This window comes from Heterodontus francisci, chromosome 8 (genome assembly GCF_036365525.1).
Source record: "Heterodontus francisci isolate sHetFra1 chromosome 8, sHetFra1.hap1, whole genome shotgun sequence".
Classification (NCBI taxonomy): Eukaryota; Metazoa; Chordata; class Chondrichthyes; order Heterodontiformes; family Heterodontidae; genus Heterodontus; species Heterodontus francisci.
This window is the reverse complement of record NC_090378.1, coordinates 50,363,315-50,383,615: the sequence shown is the minus strand read 5'-3', so window position 1 is coordinate 50,383,615 and position 20,301 is coordinate 50,363,315. Positions and strand designations below refer to the sequence as shown.

At 42.8% G+C, this 20,301-nt stretch overlaps 1 protein-coding gene across 1 annotated transcript in view; it reads left to right on the top strand.

Annotated features, from left to right (window-relative positions):
* Positions 1-1,443: 1,443 nt before the first annotated feature.
* Positions 1,444-20,301, top strand: part of zfyve9a (zinc finger, FYVE domain containing 9a) — a 175,941-nt gene continuing 157,083 nt past the window's right edge. The window contains exon 1 of the mRNA XM_068037133.1: positions 1,444-1,592. The gene's annotated coding sequence lies outside the window, so the exon portion shown is untranslated. The remainder of the gene's footprint in view (positions 1,593-20,301) is intronic.

Sequence of the window (20,301 nt, the reverse complement as noted above, 5' to 3'; positions counted from 1 at the left end):
ATGCCATGAAACTTTGTGGGGTCTAGAGTCAATATTGAGGACTCCCAGGGCAACTTCCTCCCGATTGTATACCACTGTGCTGCCACCTCTGGTGGGTCTGTCCTGCCAGTGGAACAGGACATACCCAGGGATGGTGATGGTGGTGTCTGAGACATTTTCTGTAAGGTATGATTCTGTATGTCAGGCTGTTTTTGATCAGTCTGTGGGACAGCACTCCAATTTTGGCACAGGACCCCAAATGTTAGTAAGGAGGACTTTGCAGGGTCGACAGGGCTAGGTTTTATGTTGTCGTTTCCAGTGCCTAGGTCGATGCCGGGTGTCTGTCCGGTTTCATTCCTTTTCTTTGACTTCATTGTGGTTTGATACAACTCTATGGCTTGCTCGGCTATTTCAGAGGGAATTTAAGAGTCAACCACATTGCTGTGGGTCTGAAGTCATTTTTTTGATTCCCATAAAATCCTATATGACTCTGCTTTTAACTCTATTAACCTTCTGAATTGACACCTCAGGTTAAATCCAGAGTGGAGAGACATTGTTTGTTCAGTGCTGAGTTTCCTTCCTACACCAGTTGCCCCATAAAGAGTGTTTCTGAAGAAGGGTCACAGAACTGAAACGTTAACTCTGTTTCTCTCTCCACAGATGCTGCCAGACCTGCTGAGTATTTCCAGCATTTCTTGTTTTTATTACCCCATAAAGTGTTTTATTGCAAATCTTGTAATGCAGGCGGTCTCCACCCCTAACTCTTCCCCTTTGCTACTGAGACACTCCACAAGTAATCCAAATAAAAAATAGGGATAGACATTAAAAAATATAATATCTTTAACCATCATTGCTTTTAGTCTTTAACTCTGGATTAAACATATCGAAAAATAAGGAATTTGCATTTATATATTGCCTTTCATGATCGCAGGACGTCCCAAGCACAATGAAGTAATTTTTTATGTAGTCACTGTTGTCGTGTAGGAAACGCTGCAGCCAAGCTGTACACAGCAAGCTCCTACAGCAGCATTGAACTTATCTGTTTTACTGAACAATTACCTTTTTGTAAATAAGGGATGTTTTAATTTTTTTTTGTGCTTGTGATTCTTTGCTATTCTCCAATGCCCGTAATTTTAATAAACGCGCGAACAACAAATGCACCGAACCACCTTCAGCCATTCGCAACGAGTCGCTCATCGGAACTGTTTTGTTCGGGGAGTACAGACTTGATTGGCTGTTGGCAGAAGCCGGTAAAATCTGTACCAATTGGAGTCGGCCGTTCAAAACCTGCCTTGTCATTGGCGCTTTGGTCAGCCACAATTGTTCTGAATATTTCTATTGGTAGGTGTTGGGTCAGTGAGAGGCGGGTGTTGGGGATGTGGAGCGGCGATTGGTCAGATTGGATGGCGCGGTGGGATTGGCGGTTGGGAGGTTTGTGCTCGTATTTTCCAAACGTCAAGCGCGTGATGGATGGCTGTTGAGTTGATGTTGACGGTGGAGCTGGGAAACGCTGCGGATCTTTCCCATTAAGATGCAGAGCGAATAAAAAGGATAATAGTGTGGCTGCCGGGCGACATTTTCAACCCGCGTTGGAAGCGATGAACCCGCGTCTGGTAAGGAAGAAAATCCCAGAAGCGGTGAATTGTTGAAAGGGTAGGGTTTAGCCGCTTTCCCTCCGACCCTGAGAACTCGGTGGATAGTACGCCTGGTGAGGTGATCGCAACCGTGGGCCAGTGTGTGCTTTGCGGATGTTACTAAAGCAGATACCCCGATGCTTCGGGGAGGCCTAGGAAGGCAAAGTACAGGAATTGTCCACCGTTTGTCTTTATTAACACCGTGTTTTTTAACGGGGCGTAGTGTCTAATAAACTGCAAATGTTTGAAATTATTACCAGTCCGAGATTTAAATGTTGCGGATTAAACCGATCATGCACAATAGAGAAGGGGAGAGCAGTCATTTATTTTGAGGAGTGTAAATCATGTCCTGGACTTTACGGCACTAATACTGCGTTTTGACTGCCAATAGATCTGGCTCGGCTTTAGTTGATGAGCGTATCTGAAAATTGTATTTTTGTGTATTTGTAAAAAAATTGCTTCGCACCTTTCTAAGACGCGTAGGCTTCTTAGGCATTTCCCAAGTGCAGATTTGCTGAACTCCTAACCGTGGGGATTTGTTACCTTTTCCTCTCTCCCCTCAAAAATGTGCCGCAGGATCATGCTATAAAGTTTTTCCCATTATTCATCTCGGGCTTCTGTTGTAAACCGCAAACAACGATAGCGATAAATTTTGGAGGACGCTTTTTGGATCCAAATTAAATATAAAATATCAGTACTTGGTTTCAGGATGTGATTTCTCCTGCTTTGTCGGGAGAATATTTCTATCTCTCAGTAACTTTATTCATAAATGTTATAAATTGTGGGAATAGTTTTAAGTAAAGCTGGAGATTCATTGCGTATGTTTTGATTTTGGAAAGAAGGACGATAAAACAGCTGCACTCAATTGAACCAAAAGCTACAAAATAGTGAGTGGCCCTTGTCAAATTTTATCTACCGTCTTCGATTGCTGAGTATATAATAATTCTTTAAGAAAAGTTTGCCAGATTTATTGCTGGAAAGGAACAGAAAGCTTGTCGTAAATAGTTCTGTCACCGGAATGGGCTTGTTGCTGTGGTAGTTCTTGAGTGCGGTGCATTGAGTGCTGTGAACAACAGATGCGCCTCTACATTGCTTTCATTGATCTCACCAAAGCCTTTGACCTCGTCAGCAGACGTGGTCTTTTCAGACTACTAGAAAAGATTGGATGCCCACCAAAGCTACTAAGTATCATCACCTCATTTCATGACAATATGAAAGGCACAATTCAACATGGTGGCTCCTCATCAGAGCCCTTTCCTATCCTGAGTGGTGTGAAGCAGGGCTGTGTTCTCGCACCCACACTTTTTGGGTTTTCTTCTCCCTGCTGCTTTCACATGTGTTCAAGTCCTCTGAAGAAGGAATTTTCCTCCACACAAGATCAGGGGGCAGCTTGTTCAACCTTGCCCGTCTAAGAGCGAAGTCCAAAGTACGGAAAGTCCTCATCAGGGAACTTCTCTTTGCTGACGATGCTGCTTTAACATCTCACACTGAAGAGTGCCTGCAGAGTCTCATCGGTAGGTTTGCGGCAGCCTGCAATGAATTTGGCCTAACCATCAGCCTCAAGAAAACGAACATCATGGGGCAGGATGTCAGAAATGCTCCATCTATCAATATTGGCGACCACGCTCTGGAAGTGCTTCAAGAGTTCACCTACCTAGGCTCAACTATCACCAGTAACCTGTCTCTAGATGCAGAAATCAACAAGCACATGGGAAAGGCTTCCACTGCTATGTCCAGACTGGCCAAGAGAGTGTGGGAACATGGCGCACTGACTCGGAACACAAAAGTCCAAGTGTATCAGGCCTGTGTCCTCAGTATCTTCCTCTATGGCAGCGAGGCCTGGACAACGTATGTCAGCCAAGAGCGACGTCTCAATTCATTCCATCTTCGCTGCCTCCGGAGAATACTTGGCATCAGGTGGCAGGACCGTATCTCCAACACAGAAGTCCTCGAGGCGGCCAACATCCCCAGCTTATACACACTACTGAGTCAGCGGCGCTTGAGATGGCTTGGCCATGTGAGCCGCACGGAAGATGGCAGGATCCCCAAAGACACATTGTACAGTGAGCTCGCCACTGGTATCAGACCCACCATGTCTCCGCTTTAAAGACGTCTGCAAATGCGACATGAAATCCTGTGACATTGATCACAAGTTGTGGGAGTCAGTTGCCAGCGTTCGCCAGAGCTGGCGGGCAGCCATAAAGACGGGGCTAAAATGTGGCGAGTCGAAGAGACTTAGCAGTTGGCAGGATAAAAGACAAAAGCGCAAGAGGAGAGCCAACTGTGTAACAGCCCTGACAAACAAATTTCTCTGCAGCACCTGTGGAAGAGCCTGTCACTCTAGAATTGGCCTTTATAGCCACTCCAGGCACTGCTTCACAAACCACTGATCACCTCCAGGCGCTTATCCATTGTCTCTCGAGATAAGGAGGCTAAAGAAGGTTATTTCGTGGAGCCAGTGAGTGATATTTTTGATTACTCGTCTGCAGCAGATGAATTTGGTAGGATTTTACCTTGGTAATGTGCTATGAATGAGTTATGCCACTTGTTAGAGGATTAAGAAATTGTTTGCAATTTAATATGGATTACAGTTGAATTAAAGATTTTTAAAGGGTGGGGTAGGAGAATGTGTTTAAGAATATCTGGAAAATTGTGATTTATTTCACTGGAACGGAGAATGTTGAGGTGAAAACCTTAGATTTTCAAATTGAAGATTTTGAGAGAGCAAATGGTAATGAAGTAAATTTGGGATTGCTAATACAAAGGGAAAAAGTCAAGATTTTTTTCAGAAGGTTATTAGAATCTTGCGCTGCTTTGCCAAGTGGCTATTGAGGCAGAGACTATAACATTTTAGAAGGGAATTGTAAAGTATGTGGAAAAGATACAGGGAAAGAAATAAGGAATTCGCAATTGTATTGCATCCTTTACTGCCTCAGGACATGCCAAAGCACTTTTCTGGTTTAGTAATGTTGATTGAGGGGTAAATATTGGCCATATTGCTCGAAGAACTCCCCTGCTTCTCTTCAAATAGTGCCATGGGATTTTTTGTGTCCACCTGCAGGGTGCAGATGGGTCTCTGTTTACTATCTCATTTGAACAACAGCTCCAAGAACGCAACACTCCTTCAGTGTTCGTTTGTCAGCCTAGGTTAAGTGCTCTGCACTCTAACAGTTCTGTGAATTTGACCTTGTGACTAAGGTGAGCTTGCTACTGCTGAGCCAAGGCTGTCACCAAAGGAAAATGAGAGTGCAGATAGCTGCAATTGAAGAAGTTGCTTATTTGTACATATATTTTGATTCCATTAAATTATTTTTGAATGAGCAAATCGCAAGAATTTTTTTAAAGTGAATAAATTATAAATTTAGGAAAGTGCATCCTAAACAGGAGATTGGAGACCACCTTACATAAATTAATGGAGTAAATATGGAGCCTTTAGGTTCCTCAAAAGATAACTTGGGAACATTTTACTGTGGTAGCTTCCAAGACAAATGAAGTGGAATCTGAAGAACAATATGTTGCACTTCTGAGCTGAATGGCTTTTCCTTTTGTTTTAAGCTGCAAAGCTTAGTAATGCATTCAGGGTACAATAAATGTAATTCAATTTCAGTGCAGGGTAAATGAGATGGATTAAATTCACTAGTAAAATTCAATTTCACCATCAGTGGCTTGGGATATCCAATTCTGCCATTACCTCTGGAATTTCCTAAGGATCTATTGTTGGTCCCTTCCACCTCCTCTTCTACATACTGCCCCCTGATAACATTATCCAAAGTCATGGGGTCAGGTTCCACATGACATCCAGCTCGGCTTCTCCACCTTGGCCCCCACTGCCTTTATGTTGTCAGGCTGTTTGTCTAACATGCCGTTTTGGATGCGTGGCAGTTTTCTCTGGTGAAACATTGTGAAAACCAAAGCCATTGTCTTTGGCCCCCTTCACAAACTCTGTACACTCTTTACTGAGTCAGCACCCCCCACCCTCTGGCTGCTATCTCGTGTTAAATTATCCTGTTTGAAACCTTGGCATTCTAGTTGACCTAGAGCTGAACTCTCACCCCCATATCCTTTCTGTCACAAAGACCCCATATTTCACCTCTAACATTGCCCGCCTCCATCCCTGCTTCAGCCCATCTGCTGCTGAAAACCTGAATCCATACATTTATCACCTCTAGTCTCAACTATTCAATGCTTTCATGGCCAGCCTCCTATCATTCACCTTGTATAAACTGCAGCTCAACCAAAACTCTGCTGCCTGCATCAAATCTGCTCACTAGTCAGCCCTGTACTGGTCCTTCCAATGCCTCCAATTTTAAATTCTCCTCCTTGTGTTGAAATCCTCTAATGGCATCGCCCTTCCCTATCTCTATAATCTCCTCCAGCCTTAAAACCACCACCCCGCCCCATGCCCCCCAAACTCATAGCCTGTTGTGCAACCATTCCCTCTGCCAGTATTGGTGGCTGTCACTTAAACCTGGTTTGTGTCATATGCTCTGGAGTTCCCTCTAAACCTCTCCACCATTAAGACGCCCCTCAAAGGCCACCTCTTTGACCAAGCTTTTAGTCAGCCTTCCTGATAACTGCTGTTTGAGTGCTTTTCTACAATATTAATAGAATTATAGGCACTATATGAATGCAAGTTGTTGATGCATTTGATCGTATGCAACCTGGAATACTTTATGTTTAGTTCTTTTTTTTTTAAAGATACATTTTGCTGTGTTTAGATTGCTAATACCAAAACAGATTGAAAACCCATGAAAATGAATCCAAAGCTTTCTGAAGGATATTTCATGCATGTTTCTTGCAACAAGGGACTGGTGATAACTGCAGTAAACTTCTGCTGTGCAGAACATATTAAAGATCTCAAATTGTCTGAATGTATTGAATTGGCTTAACCTAGAGTTTTAGTCTGCATTTTAAAAGGGTGGCAGGGCAGTATTATTGAGAATGGAGTGAAGAACACCTGTACTTTTTTTGCTGTGAGCCAAACGGTACAATTTAAATCACTGTTTGTGGTTAAGTGGTAATTGAAGATTTTCCAGAAGTTACTGTAGTGACTTCAGTATTTAAGTCCTGTTTGTACATTAGCTGTCCCATCATGTTGGGTATCTGGGCTGCAGATCAAAAATTGTAACACCAGTTGCCTGGGGAATATTTGTACAGAAATTCTTTTCTTCAAATGTAGACATACTGTAATCCACTAGGTTGCTTATGCTTGTGTTGGCTAATGGTACATATAGTACTTCCTTCTGGTGTCGTGTTTTTGTGGGATGCAGACTGGTCTGTAACTTTTGATGGATATTTCACAGAAATCTGTGTTTAGGTAAAATCTCTTTCTGTTTCTAGTTATCTCCTTTAGACATGTTTTAATTGATTTAGAATCATAGAATGGTTACAGCACAGAATTGGACTGATTTCATGTCTATTTTATTTATAGACTATAGTGTAGATGTGAAACCACTTGTGGTTACTTTGAGAATAACCAAGCCACAGACTGTGATGTTGCAGAGAAAGTGAAGTTGTTTTGAGAATGTTAGTTTTCTTGTTTTTCACAACAATAATCTAAATGTTTCAGTTTGTACCTTTCTGATTCACATTGACAAAATGCCTCCAAATTATTCTAAAAATGATCACTGGTTAATGATGGACTGTATCGTAGATTTGTGGAAGTTCATTTGAAAAAATAATTATACTAGATCTTTTGAAACCATGTAGATCATTGGTACAATAACAGCACTCATAATGACCTTAATAAAAACATAAAGTTTGACTTCGTTGATTCCTTGCTGTGTGTTAGAACAAATAGTGGCAATAAATTGTGCATTTTGTTTTAGTATTCATGTTATGATTTCACTGTTGTCTTCTCCATCTCTAAACCAGTACTTAAAATAAGATCCTTTTGAGTGTTGTTTGTATGTTCTCTCAGTTGGATTAGTGGCTGTAAAATCAGCCGTATGTGTAAATATAGGATGCTAATGTTACAGCGTATAATCTATTAAACATTTGTGACCTTAATCTGTGTCTGTATTGCTTAGTAGATAGGAAGTTAAATGTGCAACATCTGTGCTGCAGTATTTTTAGAATTCTCCGTGTAACTGGAATATGTGAATTTTGAATTGGAGCCGTAAACTACAGAAAATTCCATAAAGTCATTCCCTCTTAGAACTTCTTTAAATTGCATATTTATATTTCACATTCTTGTAAACATCATTACTTGAAATGTCACTCAACTCATACATTGTCTTCATTCGTCTTGATTAGTTAATCTGCTTGAGGTTTCAGAGGAAGAAAAAATCCACTATATCTTAAGAATCTGTTCCTGGTGTTGTGTACTCACATTTGTGCTTCTTCCTGTCTAATAGTGAAAGGCAGGAATTTCGTCAGATGGAGTTCAATTTGGTACACTTGTTCTACTATGGTAGAAGATATTTAAAATATAAAAGGAACAAACAACCTAGAAATTGCAAGCATCTTTCCCTGGCTTTGAAATGCACCTGATGTAGAAATAAAAACATAACTTCACTTCTAAAAGAAACTAAAAATATGGTATTTGCAGAAATTAGTATGCGTAGGGGAAGTGTCACCATTAAACATTGAAGTACATACTAACATACGAATTAGGAGCAGGAGTAGGCCACTCAGCCCTTGGAGCCTGCTCCACCATTCAATAAGTTCATGACTGAACTGATTACTCCACATTTCCACCTACCCCCGGTACCTTCCACCCCCTTGCTTATCAAGAATCTATCTACTTCTGCCTTAAAAATATTCAAAGTCTCTGCTTCCACTGTCTTTTGAGGAAGAGAATTCCAAAGACGACCCTCTGAGAGAAAAAAAATTCTCTTCATCTCTGTCTTAAATGGAGTGGCTGAATGCAATGAGAATTGTGAAACAGAATAAGTTGGGGAGAGTTCTAATTATTCATGATGGTTAAGGGCCATGGATTTAAATTTACCATCTGTGTAATTTAAAAAAAAATCTTTATGGTGAAAAAGTTGCAAGACATGTCATTTAATTGAGCAGTTTTTCATGCTTTTTGATTTATGGTCTTTATGAATTGTTCATTGGATAAACTCACCAGCCATCAAGGGCAGCTACAGCTGCTGATTCTTGTGAAGCATCTCGAGACCGTGTTTATTGAATGAAAGACGCCTGCTAAGTAACTCAAATTCTGTCATGACTATTGTGTGGTCATAACTTTTTAAATAGCTGCATGTAATTTAGTATGTTTGTATGTTACGCTAAGGTGTGACTTGTTTTTCAGGACGTTATTAATTGAAGGGTGTTGCTGTCTGGTTCTAGTAGTGTAACAAGTTTTTTTTGTAGTCTATGTATTTGTATAGATGCATGTATTAATAACTAAATATTGCGATGTCATGTTCAGAACTAGTCAAATATTGAAAGCCTCAATGTGTTTTGTTGGATTCCTTTTTGTTTCTATAGTTTTGCACTTTGTTATGGCACCTCTTTAGCTTTGCCATTGCAAAAGTTAATTTCTTTGAATTAGTAACATATTCTTGATCTGCCTTGGGGATGGTTTGCTGAACTCCTGATTTATGCTCCCACTCTTAATTGATTCATTATTTTTGACCTGTTGACTTATACAGCTTGTAGTACTGTTAAATTGACACACAAATTTACATTTCTCAGGTGTTTAAAATCTTTTTTGTAGCTTTGTCCTTCCCTATCTTTGTAAGCCCCTCTCATCCTACAATCCACCTTGTCTGAATTCTCCGTTCTGATTGTGGCCTTTTGTGAAACTCAATGTCTTTGTCCCGCCGTTGGAGGCCATGCATTCATTCGCTGAGTCCCTGTGTTCAGCTGCCTAGGCCCTGTGCTCTGGAATTCCTCTTTCTAAAAACTCCTGTATCATTCATTTAGCCTTTGAGTTATTTTTTGTGCCTTGTCCTTCTCATTCAGTGTCAGTATTCCAGATGTGGTGTCAATAAATTGTGGGAATATTACACTCCGATTAGTATACTTTGTATTTTGTTATATTGCCTTGATAATTTCTGGCTTAAATACAGCATTCACAGTAAAGCAGGTGAGGGATTTCCAGCACATAATCTGTCAGCTAGATTTAGTCTGCAAGCTCCCATTATCATGCCCTTGAAATTGATTATTTTTCATTTGCATATGTCCACAAAAGCCTTTTTCCAATAATCGGTGGAAGCTTTTGACAGTTGTCGGGACTGGAAAAGTTCAAAATGCTGCAACAAACAGCAGAAGAGAATTAGCGCATACCATCTCCAACATCACCTTATGAGCTTTAACTTCTTCAACGCATACCATAGAATCGCAGACTAGTGCAATGCAGAAGGAGTCCATTGACCAATTGAATCCATGGTTTCGAAGAGCAATCCAGTTAGGCTCTTTCCCTGTATCCCTGCAAATTTTTTCTCAAGTATTTATCCAATTATGTTTCCACCACGCTATCACCAATTGGAATGCCGTAATTTGCAGATCACCAAAACTCTAGTTACAGTAGCTTTAGGGTTCAGAAGAGGAAGAAGCACCAGCAACAATTTGTTGCGACTGAGCACATCCTCTTGAGCCTTTAACAAGAAAGAATGCACATTGGCCATGTTCCTGGCTGTGGAAAAGGCCTTTGCCAAGGTTTGGCATGCAATATCCTATTTCTCTACTTGATAGCTCCCCATGAACTAATTTGATCTATGTTGAATTCCCTGGCAGAGTGTGCAATTGGTGACAGCAAGCACAGCATTTTTCACCAGGTTTTGCCCAATCACATTGTAGATCTAGTGACATCCAGTCTAGTGCATAAATCAGCCACAAATGGAGACTAGAAACAATCCAGAATCAAGCAAAAGAAACAGCATATCTCCTCCAAACTTTATCTGCTCTCCCTGCTTACGCAACATCTGTGGACTCCAAACAATAGAAGAAAGGCTTTAGAGAGTTACATGCTCAAGGCAAGGACCAATCTATCATTGTCACTGCTGATAGGGGAATAACAGATCCAACCTTGGTACATTTGCATTGATTGGCCAGCAGGAGGATGGCAAAAGGAATGTTTAATCAGAGGATTAAGGCACAAGAAGCCAATCAATAGAGTGGCACTGAAATTCTTAGACCAGTCAGAATTGACTGTCACATTCCAAAATATGTGATGTAAAATGCTGAAAAGCATAATGAGCCATGGGCTATCCCATGACATATTTCCAAGGTTACTAACTGAAGAAGAAACAAAAATTTCAGCGAGTGAGTTTTGGTGAAGATTATGGAAGAGGAGCAAATCAGGATAGTGTGCAATTATGAAGGCAATGGCCATGCAGAAGCCACAGGAGTAAATGGAGCAGGGCAGTGTGCGCTGTGGTGAAGCAGACAAGACCTGACAGCGGAGATCAGTGGTGGAAGAGCCATGCCAAGTCAGGGAGTGCAGAGCACAACCTGAGCCTGGGAAACAGATGGGAGGAAGTACCAAACAGCAAGAAAGGTGTGAGGAGCTATTTCATATAAACAAGTTGGTATTTTTAATAAATTGAGTAACAATGAGGTTTGGTGCAAACATCGTTTTCAGCTCTCATTCATAAAATCCTTTGGATTTTGGAATTATAAGACAAAAACAGAAAATACTGGAAACACTGCAGGTCATTTAAGCATCTCTGGAGAGAATAAAAGGTTAGCATTTTCATCTTCAAATGCAGTTAGTATCTTTTCACCAAAAGTTTGATTTTAAGCTGGTTACAGTTGACATCTTTGAGTTTGCAGATTTCATAGCATACAGCACAGAAGGAGGCCATTTGGCTCACTGTGCCTTTTCCCCAAAGCCAAGCAGTTTTTTCCGCTTTGAGTATTTATGCATTTCCCTTTTGAAAGTTTCTATTAAATCTGCTTCCACCACCCTTTTCCAGATCATCATGACTCACTGCATAGACAATTTATTTCCCTGTCACTTCTGATTCTTTGCCTACTTACCTTAAATCTGTGTCCTCTGCTTATCAACCCTTCAGCCACTGGAAGCCATTTCTTCTTATTTATCATAGAGTTGTTTAGGGCACAGAAGGAGGCCATTCATCCCATCGAGTTTATACTTGCACTTTATAGAGCAATCCAGTCAGTCCCATTCCCCGCTCTATCCCCGTAGCCCTGCAAGTTTATTTTCTTCAAGTACCCATCCAATTTCCAAAAAAAAAAACGCTTTTGTTATTTTGAACAACTCAGCCAAATCTCCCCTTTAACCTTTTCTGCGCTAAGGAGAAGAATCCCAACTTTTCGAGCCTCTCCACCATAACTGGAGTCCTGCATTCCTGGTACCATTCCAATAAATTTCCTCTGCACCTTCTCCAGGGCCTTAACCTCCTTTCTAAAGTGTGGTTCTCAGAATTGGCCATAATATTGCAGTTGGGGCCTAACGAGTGTTTTATAGTTTAGCATAACTTTGCTTGTATATTATGCCTCTATTTATTTATAAAGCCAAGAATCCTGTATGCCTCTTCAACAGCCTTCAGAACTTGTTCTGTTTCTTTCAACGACTTGTGTGTCCGAACACCGGAATGTTCACTTTACCTGCCTTCCGATTCTGAATCTGCAGGAAGCTGCAGCATAAGTGTGATTACGTCATGTAGAGTTACCCTCCTTGACATCCTGGACTGTCAGCTGAGTTAGGCTTTTCAACTTTTGACATTTACTAAACTCATCTTCCCAGCAGAGCAAAATGTAATACTTTGTGTGTCCGACCCGAGCCTGAAAGCCGGACCCAGAAGAGTGACCCGACCCGACACGTCATCGGGTCCCGTTGGGTTTGGGTTGGGTAGCAGGCCTTTAGGTCAAGGAGAGTATCCAATCAAAAACTAAGGCGTACAAAGTGACGAAAACTAATGGTAGGCCAGAGGATTAGGAATTTTGTTAGGAACCTGCAGCAGATGACTAAAAGGCTAATAAAGAGGGAGAAAAATGATTATGAAAGTAAATTGGCAAAAAATATAAAAACAAACAGCAAGAGCTTCTACGGGTATAAAAAAAGAGTAGCTAAAGTGAGCATGGGACCCTAGGAGAATGCAACTGGAGAATTGATAACGGGGAACAGGGAAACGGAAATTTAAACCAATATTTTGCATCGGTTTTCACAGTGGAGGACACTATAAACATCCCACAGATATCAGATAAGCAAGCAGCTAATGGGAGGAAAGATCTTATAACAGTCTCTATCACGAGGGACAAAGTATTTGACAAACTAATGGGACTAAAGGCAGACAAGTTGCCAGGACCTGATGGCCTACATCCAAGGGTTTTAAAGGAAGTGGCTGCAGAGATAGTGGAGGCATTGGTTGAAATATTCCAGATCTCTCTGGATTCCGGGAGGGTCCCAGCGGATTGGAAAACCGCTAATCTGATGCCCCTGTTCAAGAAGGGAGGGAGACGAAAAGCAGGAAACTATAGGCCAGTCAGCCGAACGTCGGATGTTGGGAAAATGCTAGAGTCCATTATTAAGGAAGAAATAGCAGGACATTTAGAAAAGCTTAACGCAATCAAACAGAGTCAACATGGTTTTGTGAAAGGGAAGTTATGCTTGACAAATCTGCTAGAGTTCTTTGAGGATATAACAAGCAGAGTTGATAAAGGGGAACCGGTAGATGTAGTGTATTTGGATTTCCAGAAGGCATTCAAATAGGTGCCACATAAGATTATTGCACAAGATAGGAGCTCATGGTATTGGGGGTAATGTATCAGCATGGATTGAGGATTGGTTAACTCATAGACAGAGAGTCTGGATAAATGGGTCTTTTTCAGGTTGGAAAGACGTAACTAGTGGAGTGCCACAAGGATCAGTCTTGGGGCCTCAATTATTTACTATCTATATTAATAACTTGGAGGAGGGGGCAGAGTGCAATATATCCAAATTTGCTGATGATACAAAAATAGGTGGGAGGGCATGTTGTGATGACATAAAGAATCTGCAAGGGGATATAGATAGGTTGAGTGAGTGGGCAAAAACTTGGCAGATGGAGTTTAATGTAGGAAAGTGTGAGGTGTGATGACTGACTGCTCCAGTCAAAGCCCCCAATCAAAATATACGATTCTGATTGTGGTGGGAGAAACGCACTGTTAGCCAATCTGTGGCATGACGGGATTGAATTATCATATCATTTAAAACTTGCCAAATTAAAGAAAGACCCAGCCAAATTGTACCATCTATTAACCTCCGAATGAGACTAACCAAACCAGGTTTCTTTAAATCAACAAATTAACTCTTTAATTAGAAGAACTAAATTCTAATACACTATGAGGATATAAACAACATTTAAAATAGATAAAATTAGTGTCCTTGCAAATTTACAGTCCAATGTTGCTCGAAGTCCTCCCGGAATGTTGCTTTTCTTTTCCAGCAAATTTCAACAATTAACGACTTGCAAATACTTTCAATGGAATCAATCTGACTTGAGCTTTTGAGGGATAAAAGATTGTCACAGTCTAACTTCCCTTTCTTCAATTTAAATTACCGGAGATCTCTGTTTTGGCTTGACTTTTTTTGAATTTTGGGAGATAATTGAAACAGACTAAAATCCTCTTCCTTCAGTTTAAATGGTTGAGAGCTCTTTTTCCAGGTGTTGTCATCACAGCTGTGTCCTTTGTGTGTCCTGTTAGAACAAACTGTCGTCAACTAAAAAGCCAGTTCAAAGTTGAACTGTAACAAATGTATCTCATGAGACTCACTCCCAGTGGCTGTTTCTATGGTAGCGAGAATGCACCCTTTGAATCGTAGTCTCCAAATGGCTGTTTCTAAGGCAATGAAAATGCACCTTCCTAAAACTCCTAGGGCTTGCCAGCTCTTAAAGCAATACTGATCCTCTGCAATGGGGCGGCACAGTGGTTAGCACTGCAGCCTCACAGCTCCAGGGACCCGGGTTCGATTCTGGGTACTGCCTGTGTGGAGTTTGCAAGTTCTCCCTGTGTCTGCATGGGTTTTCTCCGGGTGCTCCGGTTTCCTCCCACATGCCAAAAGACTTGCAGGTTGGTACGTAAATTGGCCATTATAAATTGTCACTAGTATAGGTAGGTGGTAGGGAAATATAGGGACAGGTGGGGATGTTTGGTAGGAATATGGGATTAGTGTAGGATTAGTATAAATGGGTGGTTGATGGTCAGCACTGACTCGGTGGGCCGAAGGGCCTGTTTCAGTGCTGTATCTCTAATCTAATCTAATCTAACCATTAAAGACAAACCCTGTATTCCTAGAAAAAAAACTACAGGACCATGACAGAGGTCATGCGTTTTGGTAGGAAGAATCAAAAGGCAGCCTATAATTTCAATGGAGAGAGACTCCAAAAAAGTGCAGCACAGAACAATCTGGGTGTTCTATTTCATGAAACTCAAAAAGTTAGCATGCAGGTGCAGCAAGTAATTAAGAAGGCAAATGGAATTTAGGCCTTTATTGCTAGGGGGTTGGAGTTTAAAATAGGGAAGTCTTGTTACAACTGTACAGGGTGTTGGTGAGGCCGCACCTGGAGTACAGTGCACAGTTTTGGTCCCCATATTTAAGAAAGGATATACTGGCACTGGAGGCAGTTCAAAAGATATTCACTAGGCTGATTCCTGGGACGAAGGGTTGACTTATCAAGAACGGTTGAGCAGTTTAGGCCTTTATTCATTAGCGTTTAGAAGAATAAGAGGTGATCTTATTGAAAGGTACAAGATTCTGAGGGGGCTTGACAGGGTAGATGTTGAGAAGATGGGGGAATTTAGAAACTAGGGAACATAGTTACAGAATAAGGGGACACTCATTTAAAACTGAGATGCTAAGGAATTTCTTCTTTCAAAGGGTAGTGAGTGTCTGTCTGGAATTCTCTACCCCAGAGAGTTGTGGAGGCTAAATCACTGAAAGTATTTAAAAACGAGGTAGATAGATTTTTGAAATATCGGGGAGTTGAGGGCTATGAGGAGCTGGCACGAAAGAGGATTTGAGGTCTGCGGCAGATCAGCCATGGTCTTATTGAATGGTGGGGCAGGCTTGAGGGGCCGAATGACCTACTGCTCCTATTTCTTTTATGTTCTTATGAATGGCCGCCTTCTGCACTGTAACAGTTCTGTGATTTGTGCTTTTAAGTTTTATTTCGTATCCTCTGGTCATATCCACATTGTTCAAAAAAAACCATAATTTTGTGTCTCTTCAGCTTACTTCCTGGTTTTTTGGTTGAACTGGAAAGTTGCCTATTCTCATAAGTGCATCAGTGACCCTATTGAACTGCACTGGAAAAGTGAATGCAGTTCTTTGCCTCTGACCCTCTCCCTTATCTTCTTCAAGGGAAGTACCTTGTCTTTATTTTGATTTCCCCCAGATATTCTAACTGGGACCAGAGCTTTCTCCTGTGAGGAAGCTATGGGAAATAACCTCTGGAACTAGACAATTGTGAGTCATTGCAGAACTAGAGCTTGGTTAAGGATTTTTTTTTTTTATTTGTTTCATGGGATGTGGGCATCGTTGGCCTGGCCAGCATTTATTGCCCATCCCTGATTGCCCTTGACAAGGTGGTGGTGAGCTGCCTTCTTGAACCGCTGCATTCCATGTGGGGTAGGTACACCCACAGTGCTTTTAGGAGGGGAGTTCCAGGATTTTGACCCAGCGACAGTGAAGGAACGGCGCTACAGTTCCAAGTCAGGATGGTGTGTGACTTGGAGGGGAACTTGCAGGTGGTGGTGTTCCCATGCATTTGCTGCTCTTGTCCTTCTAGTTGGTAGAGGTTGCAGGTTTGGAAGGTGCTGTCTAAGGAGCCTTGGTGCATTGCTGCAGTGCATCTTGTAGATGGTACACACTGCTGCCACTATGTGTCGGTGGTGGAGGGAGTGAATGTTTGTGGATGGGGTGCCAATCAAGCGGGCTGCTTTGTTCTGGATGGTGCTGAGCTTCTTGAGTGTTGTTGGAGCTGCACCCATCCAGGCAAGTGGAGAGTATTCCACCACACTCCTGACTTGTGCCTCTGACCTGTTCTTGTAGCCACGGTATTTATATGGCTACTCCAGTTCAGTTTCTGGTCAATGGTAACCCCTAGGATGTTGATAGTGGGGGATTCAGCAATGGTAATGCTGTTGAATGTCAAGGCGAGATGGTTAGATTCTCTCTTGTTGGAGATGGTCATTGCCTGGCACTTGTGTGGCGCGAATGTTACTTGCCACTTATCAGCCCAAGCCTGGATTTCTACACAGACTGCTTCAGTATCTGAGGAGTCACGAATGGTGCTGAACATTGTGCAGTCATCCGCGAACATCCCCACTTCTGACCTTATGATTTGAAGGAAGGTCATTGATGAAGCAGCTGAAGATGGTTGGGGTGAGGATACTACCCTGAAGAACTCCTGCAGTGATGTCCTGGAGCTCAGCTGATTGACCTCCAACAACCACAACCATCTTCCTTTGCGCTAGGTATGACACCAGCCGGCGGAGGGCTTTCCACCTGATTCCCATTGACCTCAGTTTTGCTCTGGCTCCTTGATGCCATACTCGGTCAAATGCTGCCTTGATGTCAAGGGCAGTCACTCTTGCCTCACCTCTTGAGTTGAGCCCTTTTGTCCATGTTTGAACCAAGACTGTAATGAGGTCAGGAGCTGAGTGGCCCTGGCGGAACCCAAACTGAGCGTCACTGAGCAGGTTATTGCTAAGCAAGTGCTGCTTGATGTCACTGTTGATGACACCTTCCATCACTTTACTGATAGAGAGTAGGCTGATGGGGCTGTAATTGGCCAGGTTGGATTTGTCCTGCTTTTTGTGTACAGGACATACCCGGGCAATTTTCCACATTGCAGGGTAGATGACAGTGTTGTAGCTGTACTGGAACAGCTTGGCTAGGGGCGCGGCAAGTTCTGGAGCACAGGTCTTCAATACTATCACCGGAATATTGTCAGGGCCCATAGCTTTTGCAGTATCCAGTGCCTTCAGTCGTTTCTTGATCTCACGCGGACTGAATCGAATTGGCTGAAGTTTGGCATCTGTGATGCTGGGGACTGCAGGAGGGGGCCGAGATGGATCATCAACTCAGCACTTCTGGCTGCAGATTGTTGCAAATGCTTCAGCCTTATCTTTTGCACTGATGTGCTGGGCTCCCCCATCATTGAGGATGGGGATATTTGTGGAGCCACCTCCTCCAGTTAGTTGTTTAATTGTCCACCACCATTCACGGCTGGATGTTGCAGGACTGCAGAGCTTAGATCTGATCCGTTGGTTATGGGATCGCTTAGCTCTGCATATCGCATGCTGCTTAGGCAGTTTGGCACGCAGGTAGTCGTGTGTTGTAGCTTCACTAGGTTGACACCTCATTTTGAGGTATGCCTGGTGCTGCTCCTGGCATGCCCTCCTGCACTCTTCATTGAACCAGGGTTGGTCTCCTGGCTTGATGGTAATGGTAGAGTGGGGGATATGCCAGGCCATGAGGTTACAGATTGTGGATGAGTACAATTCTGCTGCTGCTGACGGCCCACAGCGCCTCATGGATACCCAGTTTTGCATTGCTAGATCTGTTCGAAATCTATCCCATTTAGCACGGTGATAGTGCCACACAACATGATGGACGGTATCCTCAATGTGAAGGCGGGACTTCGTCTCCACAAGGACTGTGGGGTGGTCAATCCTACCAATAAAGTCATGGACAGAAGCATCTGCAGCAGGCAGATTGGTGAGGACGAGGTCAAGTATGTTTTTCCCTCGTGTTGGTTCCCCCACCACCTGCCGCAGACCCAGTCTAGCAGCTATGTCCTTTAGGACTCGGCCAGCTCGGTCAGTAGTGGTGCTACCGAGCCACTCTGTGATGGACATTGAAGTCCCCCACCCAGAGTACATTTTGTGCCCTTGCCACCCTCCGTGCTTCCTCCAAGTGGTGTTCAACATGGTGGAGTACTGAGTCAACAGCTGAGGGAGGGCGGTAGGTGGTAATCAGTCGGAGGTTACCTTGCCCATGTTTGACCTGATGTCATGAGACTTCATGGGGTCCGGAGTCGATGTTGAAGACTCCCAGGGCAACTCCCTCCCTACTGTATACCACTGTGCCACCACCTCTGCTGGGCCTGTTCTGCCGGTGGGATAGAACATACCCAGGGATAGTGATTGCAGTGTCTGGGACATTGTCCGTAAGGTATGATTCCATGAGTATGACTGTCAGGCTGTTGCTTGACTAGTCTGTGGGACAGCTCTCCCAACTTTGGCACTAGCCCCCAGATGTTAGTAAGGAGGACTTTGCAGGGTCGACAGGGCTGGGTTTGCCGTTGTCGTTTCCAGTGCCTAGGTCGATGCCAGGTGGTCCGTCTGGTTTCATTCCTTTTTATTAACTTCGTAGTGGTTAGGTACAACTGAGTGGCTTGCTAGGCCATTTCAGAGGGCATGTAAGAGTTAACCACATTGCTGTGGGTCTGGAGTCACATGTCGGCCAGACCGGGTAGGGACAGCAGATTTCCTTCCCTAAAGGACTTTAGTGACCCAGATGGGTTTTTACAACAATTGACTGGTTTCATAGCCATCATTAGACTAGCTTTTAATTCCGGATTTATTAATTAAATTCAAATTCCACCTTGTGCTGTGGTGGGATTCGAACCCATGTGCCTAGAGAAATACCCTGGGTCTCTGGGTTACTAGTCCAGTGATAATACCACTACACCACCGCCTACCCCCAAATGATGAAGCAACTGAAGATAGTTGGGCCTAGGACTCTACCCTGAGGAACTCCTGCAGTGATGTCCTGGAGCTGAGATGATTGACCTCCTACAACCACAACCATCTTCCTCTGTGCTAGGTACGATTCCAACCAGTGGAGAGTTCTCCCCCTAATTCCCATTGACTTCAGTTTTGCTAGGGCTCCTTGATGCCATATTCAGTCAAATGCTGCCTTGATGTCAAGGGCAGTCACTCTCACCTCACCTCTGGAGTAAAGCTCTTTTGTCCATGTTAGAACCAAGGCCATAATGAGATCAGGAGCTGAGTAGCTCTGGCAAAACTCAAACTGAGCGTCACTGAGCAGGTTATTGCTGAGTAAGTGCTGCTTGATAGCATGGTCAGTGACACCTTCCATCACTTTACTGATGATCGAGAGTAGACTGATGGGGCGGTAATTGGCTGTGTTGGATTTGTCCTGCTTTTTGTGTACAGGACATACCTGGGCAACTTTCCACATTGCCAGGTTGATGCCAGTGTTGTAGCTGGCTCCAATGGTACAATGGCCCAACATGAATCAATGACCCCAGGAAAGGGAACAAAAGTGAAGTTAATACCACATCCGGTGTTGTAACAATTTTGATCCATGTCAAAATGTTCATTCTGCATGAATAAAATTACCCCTAATTTTAAAAGGTTGTATTTTTCAGCTCTTTTGACTCTGGTAATGCAAGTTATATCAGGATACTTTCAATTACATGCAATTAAGTTGTTTGTCTGACTATCCTGAGTGAATTCAATTGCACAGAAAAATCTGCCCACCTAACAAGAGGTTTATTGATTTTCACAGACCATGTCACGTAAAATATGAGGCTGCAGCAAAGCAAATATTTTTTCACTTAATATAAAAACATTGCAATATGTTTGTTAAATTACCTTCTCCCCTATTTCCCCCAATTTTGTTCCCTTTCCTGGGGTTGTTGATTCATGTTGGGCCATTGTACCACAGGAACCAGCAGCTCTCTGGTACTTCAGCCAGGTGGCTCCTCTTCATTGTGATCTTGTACAATGATTATTGGCAGGCTATTTTTAGGGATAT